At 35.0% G+C, this 11,000-nt stretch overlaps 1 long non-coding RNA gene across 1 annotated transcript in view; it reads right to left on the bottom strand.

Moving 5' to 3' along the window:
- The window catches only part of LOC109833920, a 7,460-nt gene continuing 4,693 nt past the window's right edge, over positions 8,234–11,000 (bottom strand). Inside the window, exon 2 of the long non-coding RNA XR_002245382.1 lies at positions 8,234–8,595. This is a non-coding gene — a long non-coding RNA (uncharacterized LOC109833920). The remainder of the gene's footprint in view (positions 8,596–11,000) is intronic.

Here is an 11,000-nt window from a genome sequence, read left to right as displayed (position 1 = left end):
CGACCGTACAATTTTCGCGGTCGACCGCGGGCTAGCTTTGAAACTTGGAAAATTTCCAGAGAGTTCGACGATCGACCGTGGGAATTTTCGAGCTCACGGTTGACCGTGACGGTCGACTGTGAAAGTTTATGGTGCCCACTCAGAAAAGAACTCAGGCGCGGTCGACCGTGGTGATCGACCGCAACCTGATACACATGCAAATACTATTTTTAACTCTCTTAAAAAATCTGTAAAATATTTAATTGACTTCCAAAAATTGTGAAACTTTATAAAATGTTTTTTACACTAAAAACAAATTGTTTGGAAAATAAATTTTGCGAATAGGTCCTCATACTTGTGAAAAATGATATTTTATGAAAACGCTCAAAACTATAAGTACGAAAACGTGTGTGTGATATCCCAATAGCTTCAAATGAAATCTAAACTACTTGCCTACATTCTAGCACTAGAGAAAAAATAAAAACTAGCTAATATCCTCACATAGAATACAATTCTTTGAGTCTTGATATAGCTTGAGTTTGATGAAGCTTCTTATTGCATTTGGTGTTCTTGAATAAATGTTGCTTCATCACTATGCCTCCTTCTCCTATGGATATCATCGTTGTAGCGCATATTCCATCCAATCCTCCATGCATGATACTAACAAGCTTGATATATATATTAACTACAATATCACTCAACAAGTAATTAGTACCGATAATGGTGGTTGTAAAACATCATCAAAACATAAGGGCTAACAAAATATACTTTAAGATATGAAATCCTATTATAATGTTCTCTTGAATGCTTTGCATGTAACTATTAGTAATGTCATTCATATATGTCCATATGCATGCATGTGAAGATATAATTGTAGTATTTTAGTTCCTTTATGGGCAAAATTCTAATCTGCATAAACCCTATGCAGTTACATCGTCAGACATAAAATACGATCTTTTATGCTCATAGACCATGACCTTTTATGCTTACATGTTACATTCAAAACTATTGTTTAATTTTCTTGTTGCTAAATTGATTCCTATGTCTTTTGAACACTAAAGGTTCTATTAGCAATGTTGGGCTTTAGTTCTTTAAATGTACAACATATTGTGTTCCCAAAGAACCCGGAAGTTATGGCAAACCCTTTGTGCACATATTGTGTTCCCAAAGAACCCGGAAGTTATGGCAAACCCTTTGTGCTTTTGTTTTCTATTCCTTCCATGATAATATTTGATCATTACAATTTCTACCTATGGCAAACCCTTTGTGCTTTTGTTTTCTATTCCTTCCATGATAATATTTGATCATTACAATTTCTACCCGATATGAACGCATATCAAAATTTTGTTTAGACATTTAAAATAAAAATGTCTAATTATTATTATTCATTGTTTCTTGATAAGAGACATCAATAAATATGCTAACATGTTTTGATAGTGACTAGAAAGAATCATTTTATAGCTCTTCATTTGATTACATGTATAATGCTTTCTCTTGAGATTTCAGGAAATGATTAGAGTTTATATAAATATGTTTTGTCAACTAGTATGCCTAGTTACAAGAGATGTGATGAATCAATATCCTGGAAAAATAAATCAAGAGGTATATCTTATAACTTCTTTCTATATGATGAATAAAAGTTATATTGAAATTAGTCCATCAAATAATTAAAAATTGTTATTAGGTTCCCTTATCCTTATAAATTGTTTCAAATTAATCCCTCCTCTTGCTTCTTGTACTCTTGCCTGGAGAGACTAAATTTAAAATAACTTAACAAGAAGAGGAACTAAAGTCAATTTCAACAATACGAAGGGCTAATTTTAAAATAAAGGACTTGATAAATCTATACAACGCCTGCTAGGCAAAGTTGTGATCTTAGACTTTGTAAAGTCTGAGAAGAATCTTGCTGACTCTTTGACTAAGGGATTATCCAGGAGTGTGGTTCTGGATTCATCGAAGGAGATAGGGTTAAGCCCATAAGTGAGATCACTGACAATGGTAACCTAACCCTTATTTGGAGACTTAGTCCTAATGTTGGTTCAATATGGTAGAAACAAGCTGGACTAGTGACACTCGTGTGGAGCATCGACCCAGATATATTCATATATCACTATGTAGCATGTGCTACTACCCCTTCTCTATGATGGCGATGCTCTTATGATACAGCTGGTTAGGCTGAGTTTTACTCTTAATAAGTCCAATGCGTGTATTATGGGAGGTGTTAAATATCTAGCTATAGTACCATTTGAGGACTTATCCACGTGAGAGGAACCGTGATGGCCGTGGTTTGGGGGGGGGGGGGGGNGGTGGTGGTTTGGGGGGGGGGGGGGGCTGGGCTAACCCCTAAAAACTCTCATGAGTCGATTTATTATGAGCTCAATAGATAAAGACGTATTGTGTGTGTTTTTATCAATAACTGATTCAAGGGGCCTAATTCAAGGGCTAGTCCATTATGTCCCTCAGGTGGCGATGAACTCACTAAGGAAATGTTAAAAGCCAGAAGCTACCTCTCCTGAATTCGTGATATAAAAGGTTGCCCAACCTATATTTGTTTTATGATTTCTTGATTTATTTATTGATTACTGAGTTTTCAGTCAATATTCTCTTTTGGGGGGACTGTTGGATATTTATTGAGAAAAGGCAATTTTGCCTTTATGTTTTAGTCCCACATCGGAAAATGGAAAAGATTTCTCTCTCCCTCAACCCTATAAATACACCCTTATTCACATTCTAAAACATAAGAAAATAAAGTTTTTTCTCCTCTTCTCTGGTTTTAAAGAAAATTGTTTTTTCCCCTCTATAATTTTGTTATTAATTTTTTGGGCAATCTTATTCATCTGAGCTGAAGCTCTGTACTCTCGCCCGAGTACGGAGACCGGCCGTTTCTAGGGGCTTTTACCGCTTGGGGAGAGGGAACCATTTGTGCTAGGGTGATAGGCGGGTTCTTAATCTCCTAGGGCAGTGATTACACGACTGTTCTTGTTAGGCCTGATTTTCTTATCTCTTACTTTTTTAATTCGGATTTAATTTACATGTTATAACTTTGTTTTGATAAATTTCCAACAGATGTACTAATACATATGTCCTCCAACCACACGTATCCTCTTAAAACAGCGCCCTTCTACGAGAAGAGAGATAGAGGGAGAGAGAGAGAGAGAGAGAGAGAGAGAAATGGGTATGTTTGTTACAAAACACAAATTTTATGCTTGATAGTGAGATATCATATTCTCATCCACTCATTCCAATTCCCAACCACTTCCCAACTCATGTGAATGTGGCACCGATTTTAATGAGTGGACGGGAATATGTCACCTCACTACCAAGCATAAAAACTTGTGCTTTGTACCAAGCATATTATTCATTTTTATCATTTTTTCAAAAGTTATTAGAAAATGAAAGGTGTTAAAAGTTAATTAGTTGTACCCTTATTTTCCCGTTATTTTCTAATGTCAATTAAGAAGACGTACCCTTATCTTCCTGTTATTTTCTAATGTCAAATAAGAAGAAATAGAAAACAAAGTCACATTTCAATTTGGTTCTTTTACTTTCTGAATTCCAAACAAACCCTAAACCTAAACCGGAGCTCTATATGAAATCCTTTCTATAGAGTACTTCACAACCAAACCAAGCATCCCCGTAACGTGAAGTACCACACAAATTAAAGCCCTCCATGTGTCGCGTGTTGGTTTTGGAAGTGTGAAGACCGAAACCTACATCAAAATAAGCCAGGAAGTCGAAAAATCCAACATCGGTCGACCGACGAACGTGTGCCGGTCGACCGAAACGACTGCAGGAAACCAAGCCCAGAAACACGTTTTGGCCGGTCGACTGAGCAATGGCACTGGTCGACCGAAAGGCTCACCAGAAACCCTATAGAAAACAGTGTTAGGATTTTTAGATCTCGCAAAAACCCCGAAAACCCACCAAACGCAGCAAATAAAACCACACAAGATTTAACGTGGAAAACCCTTAACAGGGGAAAACCACGGGATCAAAATCAATCCACTATCACCTCCAAATTACAATCTTTTGCACAGACAAAGACTGTCAAACTCTCTCTCACACAATACCCTTGAACCCAGTTATACCCTCTAAAATCTTGATTACAAGAATATTGTCTCTCTCCTTCTCTCTACACTTCTTAGTTTTTTTCTCCAACGATAGAAGAATATATATAGGGAAACCAAAACCATATCTCCAGCCTAACTTCCTAATTAGAATAAGATTCAAATTCCTAATCATGATAAAATCCAAACTCCTAATCATGATAGATCTCTAACCCTATCTAATTCTCATAAAGTTATACAAAAATTAAAAACACAATACTAACTTGGAGTTTGAGTTGATACCCAACATATCCTCCCTCGATGAAAAATCTCCAAGTGTCTCAACGGCTTCAGAAAAACTCACTCTCTTTATCTTGTTCTTCACATCTCCCTTGTGGACAAGAGTCTCAAAAGAGTAATCTACACTATTAACAGATCGCCCATCTAAATAGCAAATATGGTTGCTATTCTTCCTCCCTCGCAAAATCAAATCACCATCTCTATACACATTGTACAATTCTCCTTCACCCACATACTTGTACCCACATGATGTCATCTCACCCAACGAAATTAAATTAACACCACATGACGACACATATCTCACATGATAAAAAATTCCGACCTTCCCAGTGTGAAGCTTGAGGCGAATACTTCCAACACCTTCATTCTTCATCTTCTCGTTGTTTCCAACAATCATGTCGTCAAATTCTTCATCTGTCTTCAATCTGCTAAAATAATTTTTGTTGTTGAAAACGTGCATAGAGGCTATAGAATCTAACACATAAGTGTTACTCGCATCAGTACCTGTACTCTGCATTAATAACACCACATCTTCATTACACATAACCACTGAGGAGTCCGCCTTCTTTTCATTTTCTTGAAGCTTCATCTGTCTAATACTCTTTAAATCATCACGTATCTGGGAACATCTGAACTAAATGTGACCATTCTCTCCATAATAATAGCACTCCCTTTCGCTATCATCTCGGGCCCGAGATTTTGACCTTCCTTGATAACTGTCACATCTCCTATTACTCCTCACTCGATTAGAACCTTTAAAAGCTAGTGCACTCTCACCACCATTATCGTCTGAACTAACAGCTTGTAAGATTTCGGCAAGGAAGACAATAGGAGTAGCATCTGGTCTTCTTCTTTAATCTTCTCATCAGTATTCATAAGTTAGTAAACTAGCTGATTAAAGGCATTAATATGGTCTTGAATTGCAGTACCTTCTTCCATGTTTAACAAATAAAGCTCCATCCTCAAACACAATCAGTTGGCCATCGACTTCAACGTATAAATCTCCTCGAGCCTTTCCCACAGCTCCCTTGGTGTAGTCTCTTGCATAACATTGTACTTGATCTCGGGGGCGAGTGCCAAACGAATTGTGCTAACCGTCCTCTTTTGTATAGAACTTCATTCAACATCCTTTAATCTTTTAGGTTTCTTATCCTCTAAAGCTTGATCAATACCCTGCTGTATAAGAATATCTTGAACCGTGTATTACCATATTGCAAAATTTGTCTTGCCATTGAATAGTGAAATATCAAACTTCGGACCCGAAGAAGTCATCATCCTCTAACCACAATCAAAATTCAAATCAGTCACTGTAGATATTGAATTTGATAAAACTGACATCAAAAATGAACTCAACATGTCGAAAAACCCTAGGAATGACTCATGAATCACCAAAATCCACCTCCAAATCCTCGATCAAAAGACAAATCAACCTCAACCGTCGGATCTGCGTGAACAGTGCCCGCTACAGTGCTCAGCTATCTGCTACAGTGTGTCGCTGCTGCAGTATCACGACCACCAATGCCCTTGCAAATCGCGATGCTCGAATCTTCACGAACTGTCTAACCACACTCTAATACCACTTGTTGAGATTTTTAGATCTCGCAAAACCCCCGAAAAGCCACCAAATGTAACAAATTAAATCACACAAGATTTAACATAGAAAACCATCAACAGGAAAAAACCTTGTGATCAAAATCAATCAACTATCACCTCCAAATTACAATCTTTTGCACAGACAAAGACTGTCAAACCCTCTCTCTCACAATACCCTTGAACACGGTTATACCCTCTAAAACCTTGATTACAAGAGTATTGTCTCTCTCCTTCTCTCTACACTTCTTAGTTTTTTTCTCTCCAACAATAGAAGAATATATATATAGGGAAACTAAAACCCTATCTCTAGCCTAACTTCCTAATTAGTATAAGATTCAAACTCCTAATCATGATAAAACCCAAATTCCTAATCATGATAGATATCTAACCCTATCTAATTCTCATGAAGTTATATAAATAAATAAAAACACTATACTAACTTGGAGTTTGAGTTGATACCCAACAAATAGGATTTTGGCCGGTCGACCGACGCCAATGCACCGGTCGACCAACGCTAATGCACCGGTTGACTGGCGACGATATTTCCTGATTCCCAGTTTGTTAAGGAATCTGTTTTTTGGGCTGAGCTCATATATATTTCCTAAACATTTTAGGGTTTATATAACACGAAAAAGGGGTTTTGACGGTACTTTGAGATCAGAGATCTTAGAGAGAGAGAGGCCTATTGAAAGTATTATAATCCTCTTCAATTAATCAAAGTTTTTGGTGTGGCTCCCGAGAACGTAGACATGTTCATCGAACCTCGTTAAATTTGATGATCTATGTTTGATTATTTTTTACCGCAAGTTTTTCTTTTATTTGCTGTGATTTCCTACTTGTTTACTTTCGACACAAGATCCGGAAGGTCACGGGTTGTGTTCAACCCCAACATCACGGTGGTCCATGGCTCTATAGCACTACGTGTATGCTTTAGGCGCTTGTCATCACCTTACTCGTAAAATTGAGATCCTTGTATCTATGCTTGGTATATCTTAAAGATCATATCCTAAGGCTCCCATGCTCCTGTCGGCAACCATCTCCTTTTGTAGTGCGCCACTGAGGTTTGGAATTGGGAACGTCTCTTTTATCCTTGTATTGATAAAAAGAATCCATTTGTAGCAACATCCCAATAGAAAAGATGCATAATATTATAGGGAAACTCTACACAGTTGGTAACCCATGAATCATCCAAAACTAAAGCATCAATAATTAACAAAAGTTCAATTGGAATCTAACTTGCTTACCGTTCTTTAGTTAGGGTTAGAGATTTGATTGTTGCCTTTTTAATAGATAAAATGGATCACTTTGACTTTTGACACTATAGATGAGGATTTGTCACGTGATGAGTTCTAACCTCCAGTTCAAGCGGATCACATCGTACGCCAAAAAGTAACATATATAAGGGTGGTGGCAGATCCATGATTTATGGAAAGTAGTGAAATTAATAATTTTTAAAAATTAAAATGGTGGCTCGAATATTTTTCATATTTGAAAAGTACATAATTGAACATTAGTGATACTATCAACTACATCTTTCTCAACATATGCATCTCTAAACAGTTATTGAACCAATCATCTCTGTTATTAACAACCTCCTAAAGTTCAGGGGGTTTTGTAGAATTAACCTGATTTAATACTTTTGAGGATATAACGATAATCATGTTATTCAGCGAATATATCTATTATTAGAGTATAAAAATATAATCCTCAAACTCGTCGTAACTTTGGAGTTTTGTTATAATTGTTAGAGTGACTCTAAGATAGTATTAGAGTAGTACATGTTCAAATCCTGCCAGCCACAAATTTAAATCAATTTTTTTAAAATAACACCGTTGCTGTGTTAGTTCAGGTTTGGGCCCATAACGAAGTTATGGCAAGAACTCTAATAGTTGTGAAGTAGAATAACTTTTAATTTAATTTTATATATTATATGTGGAAGTTTATAAACTAAAGAAGGTTTCCCACGTAGCCATGAGTATATAGATACAACTATCAATAGAGTTTTTTGAGTGCATATGCAGCAAAAGAGATTTCATGATCATTAGTTAACGTAGCATAACATGACAGCTTTGATATTTATATAGCTTAAAACCTATATTCATAAGCGTTTTTAAAACATGAGGTTTTTAAATATTAGTCCCTTAAATCATAGATATTTTGATATTAATCGCTTAAATTTTTACACTTTGACATTAGTCTTTCAAATATCATTATTGTGATGTTAGTCTCAGTAGTTGGTATGATAACTTTGTTGATCTCTAAACATTTTATCCACGTCAACCTCTTTTCACTTTCACCTTCTTCAACAAAAAGAGGAATATAATCTAAATATTTCCATCAAAAGAGCAATGAGCTCTTACGTACATAATGAGTACTATTCAGAAATTCAAAACACACTCATATCTAAAGCTCATCATCTGTGGCTTCTCCCTTCATCGTCATCTTTATAATTCTAAAATCACATTATTCTCCTCCTCCCTGTTTTATTACACAAATCACAGCAACAAAAACTCATTTATTCCCCTCAACACAATCAACAACAATAACACGTTTATGAGATCAAAGATTCCAACATCCCTTGTAGAATCAATTTTTCACTATGCCACCTCGAGCACACTACCCAACAAACCCTCAATGAGATCGCGGTCTTAGCTTATAGCCTCGTCGAGAAAAATCCCTACAAAATCTCAACAAACCTTCAAATGAGATATTGGATTGAAACAATGAGCAGAGGAGGAAGTTGCGCAACAGGGAAGAGAAAGAAATTGGATCTTTGGGGAATTAAAACAAGAGTTATTTGGTAATTACCCATACATGATTGTCAATAATCTAACCATGGTTAAATGATTTGAACAGAAAAGTTAACAGAGCAACTAATATCAACACACTAACGCCTCGTTTGGTACGTGAGAATGAGTGGGAATAGAATACAATTCCAACTCTTTATTCATGTCTACCTAACACAATGTATCTTTAGATGCTAGAATTACTATATCCACTTCTTATCAATTCCCACTTTATGTGGGAATTGTCATTCCCAACCATTTAACAAGGAATTAACGCCTCGTTTGGTACGTGGGAAAGAAGTCAAGTGAGAATGGAATGGAAAAAGGAATGGAATGAAATGTATGAGAGAATGGAATGGTTATTCTCATTCTCTTGTTTGGGTGCGTTTGTAGAATTAACGCCTCGTTTGGTACGTGGGAAAGAAGTCAAGTGAGAATGGAATGGAAAAAGGAATGGAATGGAATGTATGAGAGAATGGAATGGTTATTCTCATTCTCTTGTTTGGGTGCGTTTGTAGAATGAAGCTAGAATGAAAATCTAATTCTCATTCCCATGTCTTGTTTGGGTGCGTTTGTAGAATGAAGCTAGAATGAAAATCTAATTCTCATTCCCATGTTTGGTATCACTAGTTCACAAGTGAGAATGGAATCTCATTTTCTAATAATGCCCTTATAACAACATAGATTTTTAAGAAGATAAAAATAAACATTAATGATAATAACTAAAAAAAATTATTTATGCATATGTTATATTAATCTAGCTATGTGATACTAATGCGCATGTTATCGATCAGATGTATGTTTTGTTTATATTTTTTAAACAATTCTCACTATTTCTGCATATGTTATATTAATCTAGGTATGTGTTATAATAATGCCCTTATACCTCTATATATAGTCTAGACATTATATGATTTTGATAATTTTAATATTTTGGCCAATTTCTCAGCGAGAGTTTCCTCTTTTCATAAATATTGGGTCAAATATTTTTCAATCAAAAGTTAGATTTATTGTTGTACATGAACCACAATCAAACATGTACGCAATGGGTACATATAGTTCTCTATAGTGGGAAAATAATAGCAAAAGTTCAAAAAAAAAATATAATATGCTAGTGAAAATAATAGACTTTAAACATTGGTGAATAAACAAAAAATTTTAATTGACCAAAAAAAATATTGACATGAAAGAATTTCAATCGGCAAATAATATATAGGTTGAGTTGTATCTGTTTTTATATTAAATTGTGTTGCTCCTATGTTAAGTAGTTGTGATATAATAGGCAAATAAAATATGTACCGCTAGTTTTAATATGTTACTGAAATAAGTACCACTAGTTTTAATCCCTACCCCACAAAAAATTCATATTGTTCGAATATAATTAGTAGCTGAGAGAAAATGAGAATACGTAGTCAAAAGCCATGATTTTTAAATTGATTCTTATTATTAATAGGGGTATAATTAAAAAAAAAATACGTAGTCAAAAGCCATGATTTTTAAATTGATTCTTATTATTAATAGGGGTATAATTAAAAAAACCAAACTAATTTGATTCTCCCCTTGAATGGGAATGATCATTTCCTATCTTCTCACTTGGAATGCACATTCCCATAAAAAGTAGGAATGACCATTCCATAGGAATGGTCATTCCAACATCTAAAAACAAGTTTTGTTTGGTATGAGGGAGTGAGAAGTGAGAATGACATTCCATTCCACCTCATTCTCGTGTACCAAACGGGGCCTACTATTCCCACATAAGTGGGAATAAAAATAATCAAATAATTTCTGATTATACCTTCCTTAAAAGATATGAATAGATATAAATTCCTATATGAATAATTATTTTTATAAAAAATATTATTAGCTACTAGTGTGAATATATAAATAGATATAAAATATTAAACTACTTGTTCGACGTTGCCCTAATTCCACATCGCGTCTACAGAAGAAAAAAAAAATCTCATTTTCGCCTCGATGCCACTTGGTAAGATAACCATTATTTTTTTAAATTTATATGTGTGGCTAATTTTTACCTTATCTTTACAAGAATTTTTTATCTTTTGGCGACTTGGTTACGTAATCTATTGAAAATTAGGTTAGCTAATATTTAATCTTTAGTGTTAGGTGTTAGATTACTTGGAAACAATTCTTCAATTTTGTCGATAGAGCATCTCTAGCTAATTATTGAATGATTAGCAAAATTTTTAATAAATCTCCTCTTAAGACAACTTCATAAGTTCCAAACGCTCAAAATATGTTCTTGAGACAAACAATTCTTCAATTCTCTCTATGAACA

The sequence above is a fragment of the Asparagus officinalis genome, chromosome 3 (assembly GCF_001876935.1).
Source record: "Asparagus officinalis chromosome 3, Aspof.V1, whole genome shotgun sequence".
Taxonomy (NCBI): Eukaryota; Viridiplantae; Streptophyta; class Magnoliopsida; order Asparagales; family Asparagaceae; genus Asparagus; species Asparagus officinalis.
The sequence above is the reverse complement of the archived record's forward strand: the minus strand, read 5'-3'. Positions and strand labels throughout refer to the sequence as shown.